The sequence below is a fragment of the Gopherus evgoodei genome, chromosome 5 (genome assembly GCF_007399415.2).
Source record: "Gopherus evgoodei ecotype Sinaloan lineage chromosome 5, rGopEvg1_v1.p, whole genome shotgun sequence".
Taxonomy (NCBI): domain Eukaryota; kingdom Metazoa; phylum Chordata; order Testudines; family Testudinidae; genus Gopherus; species Gopherus evgoodei.
Genome location: NC_044326.1, coordinates 9,747,487 through 9,764,381, shown reverse-complemented (window position 1 = coordinate 9,764,381; position 16,895 = coordinate 9,747,487). Strand labels below are relative to the sequence as shown.

Below are 16,895 nucleotides of genomic sequence, written 5' to 3'. Positions count from 1 at the left end.
CATGTAGTCCAAAACTTTGCAAAACCAAACTCAGCTAGACCACTAACAATGCAGCAATTGCAAGTGGTCATTTTTTCCTGAGAACTTGATTGAAATGTGAGAATCAAGTGTCCAAAGAATACTCTGTCCTTGTCTGATCAATTAAAATATTGTGGATGGAGATTTCTATTTATCTGGAAGCATCAGCTGTTACCCTAGTCAATCCAGCATATTTACATTTACAGGTATGTTCTTTATTGCCACAAATCAAGGCAGCACTCACTGGCACTCAGCCAATTCTAAAGGAACATATCAGATACATAGAGCATTGATGAAGATGCATTTTACATTGCATACCACAGTATGGACCTCATCCTGCTTCACTGATGCCAATGGGAGTTTTCTCTTGACTTCAGTGGTAGAAGAATCAGAGCCTGTGTGATGCAGTATATATGGTGAAGAAGCCATACAGCATATCCTGAAGTAGGACTGCCTCCAAGTCAATTAAAGGTCCTCCTGTTTTTTGATTTGCATTCTCTTCTTATCACATACTTTATTTTAGTAATTCTGTAGGCTTATTGGAGAATGTTTCCATAATGTATTTTTCCAGTGGACTGGCTTCCTGAAGTATACCTCACTTTAGAAAACTTACCAACTTTTCTAAAACAATGCTTTTTATCAGTGTTGTATTTGCAAGATGTGTATTCTCATCTGTTGAAATCCTTACGTTACCACCATCACTGAAAAGAAAAGAAAATATCTGTTCTGCAAATGAAGATGCAATGGCTATTGAGACAAAAATATCTAGTTTATCACTTTTATATGGAGATACATCTATTTGATAAAACTGGAAGGGACCCTGAAAGGTTATAAGTCCAGCCCCCTGCCTTCATTAGTAGAAGCAAGTAGTGATTTTGCCCCAGATCCCTAAGTGGCCCCCTTAGGAATTGAGCTTACAACCCTGAGTTTAGCAGGCCAATGCTCAAACCACTAAGCTATCCCTCACCCCTTGAATAAAAGCAACAGAAAAAGATGATGGGAAGGACCAAAGTTCACTTATATCTGCCCCCTTAAATCATAACTGATTGTATGCAACACACTCACCTTATCCTAGGGACAGATCTCTGTTTAATACTTCAGAGGAAACATGAAAATACTTCCTAACACCAGCATTAAACAGTTGAATCCCATGCATGGGATCAATGATCACTATAGTTAATCTACAACATAACTATCATTTATTGGCTTTTACTTAGAACACTCTAAATGGGTTTAAGGCCCCATTACTTGAAACTATCTCTCCCTGTGATAATGATGTATTTATGATGAAGGAATGAACATAAATGACAGCACTCTAAGTCTCCCTCAGTTTAAAAAGAAGGAAAGTTAAGGCAGGATTTTCTCTCAGGAGCCCTGGACTTTGCAGCTTACTCTCCATCTGCTCTGAAATAGCCTGAACCCATAGGCTTTAAGGGCACACTGAAAAGCCCCCCATTCTCCCTGACTTTTGGAGAAGCAGAGCACAATGAAGACTGAGAACTGATGGGAATGAGGTGTGCGTCTCTCTTTTGTTTCGTCCAAACTTTGCCTGATCGCGTTCTGTTTGCACTCTCATTGAAGTGCATAATTAGTCATTTTTAAACACTACAAATCATTCTCACATGAATATCAAATTTCTATATACCCTAACCAAAAGTCTGAAGATTATTCTCAATCTTCACACCACAGGATTTAGTCGTCTTTATTTTTCCAATTGTTTGTAACCCCTTCCATCTTTTGAATGCCTCATTGCACACACAACACAAACCCAGCAACAAAGAATTTCCATAGCAACTGTTGAAACAGACTGTAGCTCAGCAATTCATATCATGTCTTAACATTTTATGTTCTTTCATCCATTCCTTAATTTGCTTAGTTGTGTTTTCCTATCTACATTGGTCTGCAGACTCTAAAAAACAATCAAATACATATTGCTTATTAAATGTCTAATACAATTCAATTATTTTCTTAAAGACAAGTGGGACTATTACTGTTCAGAGTTGAATGAAGTAGCCTCAGTGTTCACAAATGTCTGAAAGGAATAAACAGTTCTTCAAAATATATCTAAAGTGACTCTCCACCCCACAAAGAAATTCTAAATTTCATTCTTCAAAAGTAAATATTTGTAAGAATGAATCTGATATTTATATTAATATTTCCAAGAGTGATGATAAGAGAAAATATACATTATTGTGAAATTTGAGCATATTGCATCAGAACAAATATAGGAAAGCAAACTTATCCAGTTTAGGAAATATAGTACCATAGCAGATTTACAAGCTGGAATCAAGGCCAATTCAAAATGTCTTTCTCCTAGAAGCAATTTAAGCTGGGTGCTAGCTTGTAGATTTTTGTTTTTTTTCTGCAATGGCTTCTATGAATTAAGTAGCATTTTAACTTATCTCTAACATCTGGTGTACTACAGCCAGCATTAATTCACCCCAGCAATACTGACTAACCCACAACAACATTCTTTGAAATTATCAAACAGTTGCTAAGCTCTCAACATCAAGCACCATGGAAAATGTGCTGATCACAATACATTCAGAAGAGTGGTTTGTATATTGTAGGTGCAAACTTGGCAGTTTTTTTAGAACCACAGTGGTAAAGTTTACTACAAATTCTGATCTGAGAGCCATGTAAATACAAAGTAATATCAATAGGGAAGTCAACAGATTTACTCAGTATATATAAGGGTATGATGAAGTGGAATGTGACCCAGTGTTGATATTATGTTTATTCACACAAGGGGATACAGGTCATATGGGGAAAAAGGCAATAATACATGGTATATTCACCTTTTATTATTAATTCACTGAGTGCTAATACATTTAACAAGAACAATATTCTTATATTCAAAAGAAATCCAGAGTTCATTGGCTGTAAGCATCAGACCTCTATGGGAGACATACACGAGGCTTAGGAAGGGATAAAATCATCTCCAAACCCAGAAATAAGGGGAGAGATTCTGATATTCCTTTTATATTGGTGTAAATCTGGAATAACACGGTTAGTTTAAATGGAGTTATTACATATTTACACTAATGTCACAGATCAGGATACAAGCCAAGCAAGTTACTGGGCTAAATACAGGGGTAATCAGATGAAATTTAAGGAGGTCAGACTAGAAGACCTAATGGTCCCTTCTGGCGTTAAGCTATGAATTTGGCCAGAAATTACTAGAAATATAGACAGTTGGGTTTGTGATGACAGGGAGAACAGCATGGTAAATTGAGGAGGTTGTATATTTCACAAGACATGAAGATACACGTGTGCACAGTGCTGGGGAGGAGCCAGTGGTCATGGTACATGTAGGTACCCATGACACATGGAGAGGAAGGAGAGAAGTCCTGGAGACTAAATTTAGGCTGCTAGGTAAGAGTTTAAAGTCCCAGACCACCATGGCAGCATTCTCAAAAATATTTCCAGTTTCATGCATGGGTCAGAAAGACAGGCAGAACTGAAAAGTCTCAATGTGAGGATGAGATGATAGTATAAGAAAGAGGGGTTTAGGTTTATTAGGAACTGAGGGAACCTCCTGGAAAAGGAGGAGCCTGTACAGCAAGGATGGGTTCCACCTAGACAAAAATGAAATCAGAATGCTGACAGGTAAAATTTAAAAGATTTCAGAGAATTTTTTGAACTAAGGGCTGTGGGATACCTGACAGGTGTGGAGAAGCACATGATTCGAGGAGAGATATCCCTTAAGGATGAATTTATTGAAGGAGGAACTCGAAGTCCTACTAAAGAGGATAGGAAATAAGTTGGTAAAATACAGGTAGGAGCTAGTCAGGAACAGTCAAATGTAAGAGTTTCATTTAAATATGATAAATGAAGGCAAGCAATTGCATATTCACTAAACATACAAGCTCTTATATACAAATGCTAGAAGTATTAATACTAAAATGGGTGAACTAAAATTCCTGGTATTAAATGGAGATGTTGATATAGTAGGCATTGTGTAAACTTGGTGGAATGATGATAATCAATGGGACACGGTAATACCAGGGCACAAAATATATAGGAATGGCAGGGAAGGTTGCACTGGTGGGGGACCGGCACTGTATGTCAAAGAAAGCATAGCATAAAATAAAGTAAAAATCTTCTATGAATAGAAATGCCCTGCTTAAACAATAAGAGCATAGCAGTAGGAATATACTATTGATCACCTTAGCAGGATGGTATCAGTGACTGTGAAATGCTCAGGAAGATTAGAGAGGCTATGAAGGCAGAAAATGCAATAATGGGGGATTTCAACTACACTCATATTGACTGGGTATATGTCACCTCAGGAAGAGATGCCGAGATAAAATTTCTAGACACCATAAATGGTTTCTGCTTGGAGCAGAACTCACCAGGGGAGAGAGAATTCTTGGTTAAATCCTAAATGGTGCACAGGATCTGTTCTAAAAGAATATCGCTGAACTTCTTGGAAAAAGCAACCATAATGTAATTAAATTTAACATCCTTGTGGGGGGAAAATGCCAGAGAAATCAACCACAATAGCATATAACTTCAAAAAGGGGACCAAAATGAGGTGGCTAGTTAAACAGAAATTAAAAAAAAGAAAAAAAGTCACAAGAGTGACGTAGCTGTAAACTGCATGGAGATTATTTTAAAATACTATAACAAAGGCTCAAATTAAATATATAGCCCAAATAATAAAAAAGTAAGAACTAAAAAAATGCCACTGTGGCTAAACAGCAGAGTAAAATAGGGCATTAGAGACAAAAAGATATCCTTAAAAATTGGAAGTCAAATAAGGAAACAAAGGGTAGGAATAAGTGGTCACTTTTCACAAAGGAGAAAGGTAAAGTGGGATGCCCCAAGGATCTGTGCTGGGACCACTGGTGTTCAACGTATTCATAAATGATCTAGAAAAACTGGTGAGCAGTGAGGTGGGAAAGTTTGCAGATACTAAATTACCCAAAATAATTGAGTGAAGCTGACTGAGAAGAGTTAAAAAGAGATCTCACTAAACTGGTTTACTGGGCAAAAAAATGGCAGAAGTGGGTATTCACCCACAAAAGCTCATGCTCCAAAACGTCTGTTAGTCTATAAGGTGCCACAGGATTCTTTGCTGCTTTTACAAAATGGCAGATGAAATTCAATGTTGATAAAGGAATGCACATTGGAAAAAAAAAATCCCAACTGAACATACGAAATAAATTAGCTGTTATCACTCCAGGAAAAGATCTTGAAGTCATTGTGGATAGTTCTCTGAACACATCCATTCAATTTGCAACAGCAGTCAAAATAGCTAACAGAATGTTAGGAACCATTAGGAAAAGGACAGATAACACAGAAAACATCATAATGCCTCTGTATAAATAAATGGTATACCCACACCTTGAATACTGTGTGCAATTCTAATGTCCCTATCTCAGGAAAGATATTTTAAAACTGGAAAACTCACAGAGGAAGGCACCAAAAATTATTAGGGGCATGGGACAGTTTCCATAAAAAAGATGAAAAAGACTTTGGACTGTTCAGCTCAGAAAAGACACTACCAAGGGCGGATATATCAAAGTCTATAAAATAATGAGTGGTGTGGAGAAAGTGAATAGGGATGTGTAATTTATTCCTTCACATAACACAAGAACAAACGGTAACTCAATGAAATTAATAGACAGCAGGTTTTAAACAAACAAAAGGAAGTACTTCTTCATACAACCCATAATCAGCCTGTGAAGGCCAAAAGATAACTGGGTTCAAAAAAGAAATAGTTGTGTTCATGGAAGATGGTTCCATGAAATGCTAATAGGGACTATATCCCTGACTATCTTAAAATGTTTCATGTGTCCCTAAACCTTCAACTATCAGAAGCTGGAACTGGACAAAGGGATGGATCACTCAAAATTTCCATTTTGTTCATTCTCTCTGAAGCATCTGGCACTGGCCACACAGTCAGAAGACAGGATGCTGGACTAGATGAACTGTTGACCTGACCCAAGAGGCCATTCTAATGTTCTTATCAAAACAGTCACTACTACAGTCTCAGGTCTGTAGCTGCACTTGTAGCCCACTGGATTTGGCAAATTGATCTTTGTAAAACAGTGAATTTACAAACACTCTCATATAGCTTCTCCACAATTTCCATGTTGTTTTGCTTCTGCTGTTGTGGGAGCCTTCGGCATATATGATACAGAATTTTCTCATAAATTGTAAATTTCTCATACCATGCTGTAGTTTGCTAACCACTACTATGTTGCAAAGAATTTGTGAGCCATACTGTCACGCAATTTAGGTACAAACATTACATTTTGTTTAAGAGTTTTATACAAGTCTAGTATTCATACAAATATTCTCAATGATTTTGTAATTTCATTTTAACACTTTTATTTTAATTTCACATTCCTGTCAAATGTTTATACCTGAAACAATATGGCAGCATCTGAGAAGCAGAAAATGAAAAATGTGTGCAGTTTGTGTGGGGAAAAAGGAGAGAATCCCAATGTGACAACCAGATAGCAAGCCTGCGTATTGCAAGATGGAGTTTTCAGTGATAATCAGATGAAAAACAATGGAGGAGGTGAGTTAGATTGTTATCATGTTTTTAGTTATTGTTGGCAGACAACCAAGATGAAAAATCTAAGATAAAGTGACACATAGAAGATAAGTGACTTGTTCAAGGCTACATGGTGAGATTTTGGAAGAGCTCAAACTAGAGTTCAGGAAGTCCTACCTGAGAACTCTTAGTGAATTCACAGACTATATTTCCTTTCAGCATTTTATAAGTACAAAAGTTACAAGAGTCATACTGATGCCCCCAGAATTTGTATTTATTTATTTATTTTTAATTATGCTTGTTAGTTCTTGTGAGTTTGTCTCATGGAATAAAATATTTTACTCTAGAGAAATAGTTGTGAATTGAAATTACCTTTGTTATAGTTGGCATGTATGTACAGCAGAGATGATATAGGCTTCTTATCCATGGGTGGCTTCTAAAACATGCTGACTACTGTGTGCTTGATATGAGCGGTAATAATAATCATACTTCTTTGTAAAGTAGGCAGCTTCTGAAGTTGTCCACACACACACACACACACACACACACACACGCACAGTATGTTCAGCAACTCAGACTCAGTGGTAGTTATCTTTGTTCATAAAAGTCAGCAATTTTTTAAGGGTCTCACAAAGTATATACTTAAAGTTTTATCTTCTTTAGGGTTTTTTTCTGACAGCACAAAAATATGGACAGCTGTTCTCTGTGTATACTATTTGCCTGGCATAGTGAGGTGTTTTGTTTACCATGCTTGTGCTGACTTCTGTGATTGTGGTCAATTGAAAGCTCCTATTGCATTGTGGTACCATTTATGACTTGTTTAGAGGTCATGAAATGTTGGGCTAATTTGGTAGTACCTGCACAGACAAAGGTTATGCAGTGTTTTAATCCATACAATTTTTGTTCTGATTTTTTTAAATCTGGTATTAGAAGCAACATGAAAATGGATTTAGAATGTCTGATACAAAAGCTTGTTTGTCCCAGTGTTAAAGTGAAGTGACTTAACAATAAAATAATTATTAGTATGCTTGCTCCTGCTGTGATGAGGACGTAGCTGCGGTCAGCACTCTACAGTTAGATCTGTAGTCCATTTTTCTGTTAAACTTGGCCTTTGTATGATTTAACTTCTTCTACCAAAAATACAGGGTATCCCTTGTCCTTGAAAGATAATATTTCTTAAATATTCTTATTGTATCATTCCTAAAAGTGAAATAATAAAACTGAAAGTTAAAGATGTTAAGTTGGATGGTTAATAACTGCATTTATACTAGCTGTCTATATAGACTAAAAATCCTGTAACGAAACTATCTTTATATAGAGAGTGTAATTCTGCAACTACATTCAGTCTGATTTCTGGCCTCTCCACACCATCTAAGTAGTTGTGACTAAGAGGTCTCAACTGGTCTCTTCCTGGTTCAGTTGCAAAGCTTCTATTTTTTCCTCCCTTGATTTTTTGGCACTTTTGACACCATCAACCTTGTTAAAATCTTGTACTCCATTGCCTTTGTGACTCTGTCCTCTTCTGGGGTTCTCCTACCTCTCTGGTCTTCAGTGTCTTATTTGGTGGTTCCTCCACTTCTTACATCTCTTTCAGTAGATATGTCCCGTCCCTCAAAGCTCTGATCATAGTCCCCTGCTTTTCTCTTTACAACCTCTCTCTAGAAACTGGTACTCAAAAGCATGGCTTCAAATATCTTGATGCAGATACTTCTCAACTTTCTGCTAAAGACTTATCTCTCTCCAACCAATCCTACATATTAGCCTGTCTTACTGACATGTACTCTGTCTTTGCCTTGCAGTTAACAAGAGGTGCTCCCCAAATCCTCTTGAAGCTTTCCTCTGTGATATACAACGCCTGACATTGGTTGCTTACAGAAATCCCAGATACTCTGTCGCAAAAGGAGCAGTGTACCCTAGTTTACCAGTTTTACTTTAAACCATTGCTCCTCTATAACATGCATCACTTGCAATGAAGCAAAAGGAGGCTTATTTAAGACAGAACAGAAATTCCAAAGTGATTGAAGTAAAAGGCTACAATACAAAACAAAATCATAAAACACAAACTAGGGCCTACACTTCTTAATAGTTACCTGTCTTATTTAATAAAGTAGGTTTTTCCTCCAAAGTCCAGTCTGTTGCAGAGCTGGCTGGCTTCAGAGGAATCAGAATCCAATCTTTCATGAAAAACATCCGTACTCTACTAGTTTATCTCCTCAGAGAATGGATACAGCGTGTCTCTCTTGATTCCGTGTTATACTGAAACTCTTTTATCTTTGTTCATAGGCAGGAATCATCCCATCTGTTAAACTAGGTTCGACGGGGACAGGTGAGCAAAGCCCACAGGTAAGTGGGGAACAAGACCTGGGAGATGGGTTGGAAACAGGAGGGAGCACGGGCTATAATGGCAGAGAGGAAGGAGGGTCAGGGCAAAGCTGGGAGGCAAGATCAATCCAGTATCTTAGATGCCTTTATACAAATGCAAGAAGTATGGGTAATAAGCAGGAAGAACTGGAAGTGCTAATAAATAAATACAACTATGACATTATTGCCATTACTGAAACTTGGTGGGATAATACACACGACTGGAATGTTGGTGTGGATGGGTATAGTTTGCTCAGGAAGGATAGACAGAGGAAAAAGGGAGGAGGTGTTGCCTTATATATTAAAAATGTACACACTTGGACTGAGGTAGAGACGGACATAGGAGACGGAAGGGTGGAGAGTCTCTGGGTTAGGCTAAAAGGGGTAAAAAACACAGGTGATGTCGTGCTGGGAGTCTACTACAGGCCACCTAATCAGGCGGAAGAGGTGGATGAGGCTTTTTTCAAACAACTAACAAAATCATCCAAAGCCCAAGATTTGGTGGTGATGGGGGACTTCAACTATCCAGATATATGTTGGGAAAATAACACCGCGGGGCACAGACTATCCAATAAGTTCCTGGACTGCATTGCAGACAACTTTTTATTTCAGAAAGTTGAAAAAGCTACTGGGGGGAAGCTGTTCTAGACTTGATTTTAACCAATAGGGAGGAACTTGATGAGAATTTGAAAGTAGAAGGAAGCTTGGGTGAAAGTGATCATGAAATCATAGAATTTGCAATTCTAAGGAAAGGTAGAAGGGAGTACAGCAGAATAGAGACAATGGATTTCAGGAAGGCGGATTTTGGTAAGCTCAGAGAGCTGATAGGCAAGGTCCCATGGGAATTAAGACTGAGGGGAAAAACAACTGAGGAAAGTTGGCAGTTTTTCAAAGGGACGCTATTAAGGGCCCAAAAGCAAGTTATTCCGATGGTTAGGAAAGATAGAAAATGTGGCAAAAGACCACCTTGGCTTACCCTTGAGATCTTGCGTGACCTACAAAATAAAAAAGCGTCATATAAAAAATGGAAACTAGGTCAGATCACGAAGGATGAATATAGGCAAATAACACAGGAATGCAGAGGCAAGATTAGACAAGCAAAGGCACAAAATGAACTCAAACTAGCTATGGGAATAAAGGGAAACAAGAAGACTTTTTATCAATACATTAGAAGCAAGAGGAAGACTAAGGACAGGGTAGGCCCACTGCTCAATGAGGAGGGGGTAACAGTAACGGGAGACTTGGAAATGGCAGAGATGCTTAATGACTTCTTTGTTTCGGTCTTCACTGAGAAGTCTGAAGGAATCTCTAGTATAGTGAATGCTTACGGGAAGAGGGTAGGTTTAGAAGAGAAAATAAGGAAAGAGCAAGTAAAAAATCACTTAGAAAAGTTAGATGCCTGCAAGTCACCAGGGCCTGATGAAACGCATCCTAGAATACTCAAGGAGTTAATGGAAGAGGTATCTGAGCCTCTAGCTATTATCTTTGGGAAATCATGGGAGACGGGGGAGATTCCAGAAGACTGGAAGGGGGCAAATATAGTGCCCATCTATAAAAAGGGAAATAAAAACAACCCAGGAAACTATAGACCAGTTAGTTTAACTTCTGTGCCAGGGAAGATAATGGAGCAGGTAATCAAAGAAATCATCTGCAAACACTTGGAAGGTGGTAAGGTGATAGGGAATAGCCAGCATGGATTTGTAAAGAACAAATCGTGTCAAACTAATCTGATAGCGTTCTTTGATAGGATAACGAGCCTTGTGGATAAGGGAGAAGCGGTGGATGTGATATACCTAGACTTTAGTAAGGCATTTGATACGGTCTCGCATGATATTCTTATAGATAAGCTAGGAAAGTACAATTTAGATGGGGCTACTATAAGGTGGGTGCATAACTGGCTGGATAACCGTACTCAGAGAGTAGTTGTTAATGGCTCCCAATCCTGCTGGAAAGGTATAACAAGTGGGGTTCCGCAGGGGTCTGTTTTGGGACCGGTTCTGTTCAATATCTTCATCAACGATTTAGATGTTGGCATAGAAAGTACGCTTATTAAGTTTGCGGACGATACCAAACTGGGAGGGATTGCAACTGCTTTGGAGGACAGGGTCAAAATTCAAAATGATCTGGACAAGTTGGAGAAATGGTCTGAGGTAAACAGGATGAAGTTCAATAAAGATAAATGCAAAGTGCTCCACTTAGGAAGGAACAATCAGTTTCACACATACAGAATGGGAAGAGACTGTCTAGGAAGGAGTATGGCAGAAAGAGATCTAGGGGTCATAGTGGACCACAAGCTTAATATGAGTGAACAGTGTGATACTGTTGCAAAAAAAGCAAACATGATTCTGGGATGCATTAACAGGTGTGTTGTAAACAAGACACGAGAAGTCATTCTTCCGCTTTACTCTGCGCTGGTTAGGCCTCAACTGGAGTATTGTGTCCAGTTCTGGGCACCGCATTTCAAGAAAGATGTGGAGAAATTGGAGAGGTTCCAGAGAAGAGCAACAAGAATGATTAAAGGTCTTGAGAACATGACCTATGAAGGAAGGCTGAAGGAATTGGGTTTGTTTAGTTTGGAAAAGAGAAGACTGAGAGGGGACATGATAGCAGTTTTCAGGTATCTAAAAGGGTGTCATCAGGAGGAGGGAGAAAACTTGTTCACCTTAGCCTCTAATGATAGAACAAGAAGCAATGGGCTTAAACTGCAGCAAGGGAGATTTAGGTTGGACATTAGGAAAAAGTTCCTAACTGTCAGGGTAGTTAAACACTGGAACAGATTGCCTAGGGAAGTTGTGGAATCTCCATCGCTGGAGATATTTAAGAGTAGGTTAGATAAATGTCTATCAGGGATGGTCTAGACAGTATTTGGTCCTGCCATGAGGGCAGGGGACTGGACTCGATGACCTCTCGAGGTCCCTTCCAGTCCTAGAGTCTATGAGTCTATGTTTCTTTTTTACTGCCAAGTGGTTTTGGTTGCTCACATTTATCTTTGATGATTTTCCATTGACCATTCTGTGATGGGGCAAGGGGATATAATAAAATCCTGCATTGCCTCACCAGCTGATCAGGGAGGGGTGGCCATTCTGTCATGCATAAACAGGCTGTCACTGAGTCACTCCCTGGTGACTCCTTTTAACTTTAAGACCATAAAGGGATAAATCTGAATATAGTTACAGTATGCCTTAAATATTTCCCATACACACATCACACCATGATTACAAACATCAGTAAGTTGCAAGTAACACTTTTCATTAGAGACCACTTGAGCAAGATAGCAGTGAAAAATCAAGACATGCAACAACCTTCTCAGAGAACTGGTTGGTTCTTCATGGGGAGTCCACCATCAGTCAGTTCCTCATCACAGACCCTCCTGCTTGCCTGCTCAGCTTCAACCTGCCACGTCATCAGTGGGGCCAGCTTAACCAATTCTGGATGGGGCAAGGCCTTTGGGCAGTCAACCAAACACTGCTGAGGTCTTCAAGACAAACCAAGCTGCAGCTGCGGCACAGATCAAACAATGATACACATTGTCGTGGAGTGCCCACTAACTAAATTTGGTGGTGGGTTCCAAGAGCTCAACTTGGCCACTGAGAACACTACTGCTTAGCTTGGCAAATATGTAAATGCTAAATAAATACTAGAGAGCTTAGATGATACCTTTATGGGCAATTACTTTGTAAGTAATGTGTTTGATGTTGTGAGTTTGTCAGGTCTGAGACGAGAACAGTTTTCTAAGAGCAGGGGACCCTTTACCAAGGGAAATGTGTGTCAAAGATAAGGACTATATTATTTTCTGTCTTACATAGCACTGAATACAATAGCTCTTAAGAAGCTGGAAAAAAAAAGACTGCAATGGAAAAAGATTATTTCTTCCTTCCAAGGACTGGATGGGAAATGGAAATTTTACCTACACTTTCACGTGTGCCTTCCCACTTGTCCTCCTTATTTGAGAAGCTATTGACCAGATCAAACTTAGGAGGGGGTAGAGTTAAGCTTTTTAGCAGCTTCACACTTCCTGAGACAAGTCTAGCTTCTGCTTGTGATGGAAACAGCAATGACTGATCTCATTAGGCTCTACATCTTGCCATGACCAGCCAGTGCAAGTAAAAATATCTCTTCACATCCTAAATTCAGGATCTCAGTTATGTTAGGGTAGTTAATGAAAGGCTAGAAAGAGACTCGCTGTGGTGTCATGAGTCCTCTGTGCTACTCAGTAATTGCCTGCCAAGAAGGCACACATGGGAAAGGTTTGTGGGCTGGAGTGGGGATTGTAACAGGAATCCTTCACAGTGACACACAAAAACACACTGATTGACTTTTAATTCTCTTCCTGGATTATGAACTTGCTCCAATAAAGGTCATTTGGCAGCTATTTTAGTTTTTCTATCAGCACTTAAAATATACTGTTTTCCTTGGGAGCAAACTTATCAGATTTATGAAGGGCTTATGGCATCTAAAACTCCTTTCCAATTTTAAAAGTCCCCTGTGCTATCCAGTCCTCATGTAATCCTAATTGGCTAATTAAGATTCCCTTTGAGGCATTGCTTAATTTTCTAGTTTTGGAGGTTTCACAGTGCTGCCAGTGACATCAGCTGACAAACTCCATGAACCTTTGGCTCTATTGCTTGATCCATTCTATACCAAATTTAACAAAAAGTACTTTTTCAAAATGCCTTTCAAAGGCAGAAACAGAATTTCATGTTAAATGATCCCAAGTACTTTCTGGTACTGCATTTGAAGTCATGGATTTGGTGAGAAACAATGGTGAATATATAAAGGAATCGTTTCTCCAAGATGGATCACATCCTTTACTAAAGGAGCAGCAGAAGAATGGATCTAAATAATTAACATCAACCCATTCTCCTTTATCCTGAATATTATTGACACATTAAAATATAGTCTGGGCCTGGTGACTTACTGCATCTCACATTTTTGACAACTCTTATTCAGACTTACCAATCTCTGATAGGACCTCCATCTTTACTTCTAGCAAAGAGCAAGTATCTCTCCAACATCCTCAGTGATGAACACTGATAGAAGAAGTTGAACAACTGGTGTCTTTTCAGCAACAGATTTGTGAAATAAGAAAGAGTGAAGGGAAGGGCAGGAAGGGATGTCTCCTTGGCACAAATCTCACCTCTTTCCCCAAAGAAAAATGTAGCTATCTTAGGGTTTCTGGTGAAACACTACAGCTTGTAGTTTGTTGATTAGTCCCTTTCTCAGAAGAAGTATCACCCTTCGTGTGTGCTGCAAGGGAGAAACTGTTGAGGGTCATTTCGGCAGATGTACTCTGAAGAAAAAGAAAGGCTGCTGCAAAGGCAGTTGAAGTCTGATTGTTATAGTTTTGCCCTCACCACACTCAGTCACTAAGACAGACATACAAAAATATCTGCTGAAGACAAGAAATACCCCATAGTAGCTCTGGCAAAGATGGATAAAATGGAAAATAGCATAGTGTTCGGGTGAATTCTGGTCTCATATTACTAAGACTTCATTAATTTTATAACAAACAGGACTGAACATTTGTTAGTATGTTATGAAGTATCACAATAAAACCCAGTTGTAATTCTAAACATAAATGAACAAGATATATTTTGTGATGCAGTATCCTTGATATCTGTTTTATAATATTTGTTCATTTACTGTCTAAAATGTAGGGCTCATCCAGTTACTTGAAAAAAGTAACAAGAGTCTAGTATATTTCTAAATAATAATCACAACAAAGTCTGATAAGTATCAATTTCTAAATTATAATCACAACAAAGTCTGATATGTATCAGCAACATTGTCTCATCAGATGGTGTTACATTTCCCACCGCCTCCGATTTCTTTATTTTTTTAAACAGCTGTTGGAGCTATCGATCCACATAATTCACTTCTACTCCTCTGCTAATTGGAAGCATAAACAATCAAAACTAATTTATATTCCCAAAATACATCTAATGCTATTGAAACTAAATACAGAAGCTACTTTTCTAAATGTAATATCTTTAAAGACTAGCATTTTAGTTTCAGACAACCCAAAATGAATATAGGATTTGACAATTTCTTAAACTTCTCCTCTAGAAGCAAGTAAAACAGTACTCCAGGCTGAATCTTTTAAAATTCAAGTGCCTGATAAAACAACTATGAAGAAAACTGTCAATTGTGGATAGCAAGCGAAACAATGAGGCCACAGTGCAGATGTAAAATTGAAGAATCACATTTCAGACACATAAACTTAACTCAATTTAAAATGAGAAATGGCCTATACTTTTATTTTACTTATTTTATAATTGTGGGAGCGGTTTCCAAGGATTTATTTCTAATAAAATGTAGGTAGTAGTTTTATTTTATAAATTTTAATCCTCAACACTTCGGCGAGAAATTATATCCACGATTACACATCAGTGCAAATAAGGCACAAAGCAGTTAAGTAAATTGCCCTGGGTTACACAGGAGGACTCTGTCATGGCCAAGATTAGGATTAAACAGGTTTCAGAGTGGTAGCCGTGTTAGTCAGCAAAAATAACGAGGACTCCTTGTGGCACCTTAGAGACTAAGGCAAGGTCTACACTGGGGAAGGCAGGGTGGGATCGACCTAAGATATGCAACTTCAGCTACGCGAATAGCCTAGCTGAAGTCGGTGTATCATAGATTAATTTACCTGGCCGTGAGGACAGGGCAACTTGACCTCTGCCACTCCCCCGTTGACTCCGCTTCCACCTCTCGCCACGGTGGAGTTCCGGAGTCAACAGCAGAGCGATCGGGGATTGATTTTATCAATCTCCAATAGACTGATCATTACCCGCTGATCTGGTGGGTATTGTAGATGTACTCTAACAAAAGTATTTGGGCATAAGCTTTCATGGGCTAAAACCCACTTCATCAGATGCACGTAGTGGAAGATACAATAGCAGGTACATATACACAGTACATGAAAAGATGGGAGTTGCCTTATGAAGTGTGAGGTCAGTCCTAATGAGACAATTCAATTGAAGTGTAAGTAGGCTATTCTCAACAGTAGAATACCAAGGGAGGAAAAATCTCTTTTGTAGTGGTAATGAGGGTAGCCCATTTCAAACAGTTGACAAGACGGTGTGAGTAACAGTAGGAGGAAATTAGTTTTTGTAATGACCCATCTACTCCCAGTCTTTATTCAGGCCTAATTTGATGGTGTCCAGTTTGCAAAGTAATTCCAGTTCTGCAGTTTCTCATTGGAGTCTGTTCTTCAAGATTTTTTGTTGAAGAATTGCCACTTTTAAGTCTGTTATTCAGTGACCACGGAGACTGAAGTGTTCTCATACTGGTTTTTGAACGTTATAATTCCTGATGTCAGATTTCTGTCATTTATTCTTTTGAGTATAAATTGTCCGGTTTGGCCAAAGTACATAGAAGAAGGGCATTGCCGACACATGACGGCATACATCACATTGGTAGATGTGCAGGTGACCGAGCCCCTGATGGTGTGGCTGATGTGATTAGGTCCTATAATGGTGTTCCTTGAATAGATATGTGGACAGAGTTGGCACCAAGGTTTGTTGCAGGGTTTGGTTCCTGGGTTAGTGTTTTTCCACTCCATGCATTTGATCAAGTGGGTTTTAGCCCACGAAAGCTTATGCCCAAATAAATTAGGATTAAACAGTTCCTCATTTCCAGTCTTGTGCATACATTCTACATCAGCCTTCTTTCACACTTCTATTCTTGAAGTCATTCTTTATATAAAATGCATACCATAGAAAGCAGTGTTAGAATACTGCCGAATACCTATATGTCTAAAACATTAAAGAAAAAAGTGCAACGTAAAAGGGCAATTTAGAGGGATAAGTGTGTTTAAAATAAAAGACATCACAAATTAGACATCTAGATTGACTGGGATAAAGCTCTATAATATTCATAAACATCTGTAAAAATACAAGTTTGACTTTAAAAAAATGATAATTCATTTTAGATAGCACAGTTTAGATAAATTAGATATAATTCTCATTTGGCAAACTATACCCACTAAATATACTGAATACAATAGTCT

The 16,895-nt window shown here is 38.5% G+C and overlaps 1 protein-coding gene across 3 annotated transcripts in view; it reads right to left on the bottom strand.

The window, feature by feature from the left end:
- The window catches only part of CTNNA2 (catenin alpha 2), an 818,238-nt gene that overhangs the window by 745,995 nt on the left and 55,348 nt on the right, over positions 1 to 16,895 (bottom strand). Inside the window, exon 2 of one of the 3 annotated variants that reach the window (XM_030563913.1) lies at positions 632 to 719. The exons of the other annotated variants lie outside the window; for them this stretch is intronic. The gene's annotated coding sequence lies outside the window, so the exon portion shown is untranslated. The remainder of the gene's footprint in view (positions 1 to 631; positions 720 to 16,895) is intronic. 3 annotated transcript variants of the gene reach the window in all.